Source organism: Microtus oregoni, unplaced genomic scaffold (genome assembly GCF_018167655.1).
Source record: "Microtus oregoni isolate MIOR12 unplaced genomic scaffold, Mior012 000029F_ref0000214, whole genome shotgun sequence".
NCBI classification, from domain to species: domain Eukaryota; kingdom Metazoa; phylum Chordata; class Mammalia; order Rodentia; family Cricetidae; genus Microtus; species Microtus oregoni.
In genome coordinates, this window is record NW_024543088.1 from 17525100 (window position 1) to 17528587 (window position 3488).

Here is a 3488-nt window from a genome sequence, read left to right on the forward strand (position 1 = left end):
TTAACTCTTTTTTTTTTTTTTGGTTTTTTCGAGACAGGGTTTCTCTGTGGTTTTGGAGCCTGTCCTGGAACTAGCTCTTGTAGACAGGCTGGTCTAGAACTCACAGAGATCCACCTGCCTCTGCCTCCCAAGTGCTGAGATTAAAGGCGTGAGCCACCATCGCCTGGCTCACTTATTAACTCTTATAACTTATGTTAACCCATAATTCTTGTCTGTGTTAGCCACATGGCTTGGTAGTTTTTTTGGCGAGGCAGTCATGTCTTGATTGCTCTGTGTCAAGCTTCCTCTTTCTCTGGGTGACAACTGCAGACTGAAACTTCCTTCTTCCCAGAATTCTCGTTGCCCCGCCTCTACTTCCTGACTGGTTGCTCTGCCTATACTTCCTGTCTGGCTACTGGCTAATTAGCATTTATTTAAAATACAAGTGACAGGGTACAGTCCATTGTCTCACAGCAGGTCTGGTTAAACCAATATATACAATCTTTAACAAAAAAGTAACTTGAAACATAATAAATGACTTAGAATTAAAAAAATCTATACCAGGTAATTTTAATTTGCTATAACATACTATGTATATGACTCAACTATTCTAAAAATATACTGTATATGTAACTTAGATTCAACTCTTATTTAAAAAATAGTTTTATATAAAATGATTTTAAATAATAACCACATGGTACATGCCCTATGACTTCACCAGCATCTTAAGCAGACCACATTGGTATAATTCCATTGAAAGAGGTTTCTGTCCTGCCCAGTCCTGTAGCCATTCAGTCCCAAAGAAGCACATGGAGGCCTACATTAATTATAAATTTGTTGGCCTATTAGCTGAGGCTTTCTTATTAAGTAACTCTTAGATCGTACATTAACCCATAATTCTTGTCTGTGTTAGACACATGGGTTGGTACCTTTTATCAGTGAGGTGTTCTCATCTTGCTTCCTCTGTGACTGGGTAATGACTGCAGACCGAACCTTTCCTCTTCCCAGAATTCTCCTATTCTGGTCGCCCCGCCTATGCTTCCTGCCTGGCTACTGGCCAATTAGCATTTTATTAAACAAGCACAAGAAACAAATCTTTACAGGGTACAAGGCCATTGTCCCACAGCATAATTCAACTACGGCAACTCATAAAATTTCTTAGTCCTCCTGAGCTCTTGTTTTATCATTGTATCTACTTTTTAGACTGAGAAGACAACAGAAGGTCTCTAAAATATCTTTGATGATTGATGGACTTTTATATGATAATAAATAAATTCTTAAGATTATAAAGCTATACTCAGGTTAACAGAATCTAACTTAGAGATGTATGTCTAACCATTTATATCTTTGCTAACTGCTCAACACCAGGCTTCTAGAAAATTACAAATAAAAACAATGTATGTTTAATAAATATATAATCAAGTATATCTATATACATAATTAATAAATATGGTATATTTGGTAAATAAGGTTTATAAATTCCTAAGGTCTAACAAGGTCAACAGTAATTGACTTGGAAATATTTATCTAGCCTCCACCTTTGCTAACCTTGGTAAACTTTAGGCATTTGGATGCTTTTAAGTTTTATTTTAATTCTAAAGGATTTTTTTTCTGAAGCATGAAGATAATTTTATTAGAGTTTAAAAGGAAAATGGTCAGGCAGGCAAGCAGTAAAGCAGCTGCCTGGAGGGGAGAAGGAAAAAGCCAGGTATTTGAACTGACGTGGAGGTCAGACATGTGGCTGACAAGTGGCCATGGGGTAAGGAGAAGAGAAGCTTTAGAGAAAATGAAAGAAGTTCAAAATATCGGGCATGGGAAGCTCAAAATGTGAAGGAAAGCATGATCAGAAAAGAGAAGAAAAGGTAAAATTACTAATGGGAGACTTACTCTCCAGTATGGCTTTGGCCCTTACGCCTCCGCAGTCAGGGGCGTATGGTAGGGGGAGCAGTAATACAGTATCTCTTTATAGGATTAATTATTCTGCCTATCTCTTTAACATGGATTACACTGAGCCTACCTTTCAAGGGGTAGTCCTTTAGCCAAAGTGACCGAACCAGTCTAGTTGCAATGTTAGCTCTCCACCCCCTAGAGATGATGCTGAAGGGTTTTTAATTAATCTTCAACTCTAATTTTTAAGACTCAAACTTAACAAAGATAAAATTGTAAAGTCTTAATCTTTTAAAAAATACTAACTCAAAAACTGTTACCTAACTCATTTAGTAACAAGCTTTATTCAACTCCTGTATGTGTTTACAAGTTTAAGCCTAAAGCAAGTAGCTAAAAACAAAGTTTGTTTAACTTTGTCATTTATTCTGGGAGAAGGAATGCACTTTCAGTTGTAGCAGTGTGGTAGCAACAGCTATTTCTTCAAGTTACTTATTTGTGCCTTCAGGATGTGCCCAGGCCTGATCACATATATACCCCTTCAATTCGATGAAGGATCACTGTCGTGCACTTCCAACTGTATGAGATTGTGGGTCAGATAATGCCTACCTCATGACAGACGTGCAGGTTGTATAAGAACTGTCCCGGTGTCAAGTACTCAGTTTACACTAAGGGTAAGAGCTGTCTCCTACAAATGGCAGTCTATGTCTGCGTCTTTCCAAAATCCCATGGGTCTCTGCTGTGTTTCACATGCAGTATCTTTCAAATGTTGTAAACAGTGTCCCTATCTGTCACAGATACCTCAAGTTCTATCAGTTCTGCCGAATCACATGGCACAAGTGGCACAGCTTGTGTAGTAGTCTGGACTTGTTAGAGAGCATCACCCTGTTCTGGACCCAACTCACAACTAGTGTCTTGTGCTCAGGTCAGCGGCACAGATACTAAAATTGGAATGGCACAGAGATAGGCACGGCCCCCGAGCAAGGATGACACACAAATTTGTGAAGGGTCTATATATTTTTTTTAAATATTTATTTATTTATTATGTATGCAATATTCTTTCTGCGTGAAGGCCAGAAGAGAGGACCAGATCTCATTACAAATGGTTGTGAGCCACCATGTGGTTGCTGGGAATTGAACTCAGGACCTTTGGAAGAGCAGGCAATGCTCTTAACCACTGAGCCATCTCTCCAGCCCCCAAGGGTCTATATTTTTAAACATTTTCATCTCTCCTAGATAAATCTCATAGATAAATCTTATTTTACCTTTGGTGCATAAAATCAGTCTGTTGATTTGTTTCCCTTATGTGTAAATAAACCAGAACGACCAAGACTGCTTTGAGTTATTTTCTGACAATACATTTTCAGTTTAAGAACAAGACTGATTGATGGTCGGTCAAGCTTAGTTTGCTACTTATATTAATCATTTGTTCATTCATTGGATTGATGTATTCATATAGATCTTCAACAATTGACACAATAAGTTATTTTTAATCTAGGTACTTTACCAATAACTGGCAATATAAAAAATACTAAAAATTTAAACTCTGATAAACTCATCTATCATTCTTTCCTCTGCATTATTCTGGCTTAGCGTATCATTGATTTCCTGGTACTGACAATAAG

The 3488-nt window shown here is 37.6% G+C and overlaps 1 non-coding gene across 1 annotated transcript; it reads left to right on the forward strand.

The window, feature by feature from the left end:
- The first annotated feature begins 2780 nt into the window (after positions 1 to 2780).
- LOC121465206 lies at positions 2781 to 2885 on the forward strand. Its single transcript, XR_005976633.1, has one exon. It is a non-coding gene; the product is annotated as a U6 spliceosomal RNA (small nuclear RNA).
- Positions 2886 to 3488: the final 603 nt, after the last annotated feature.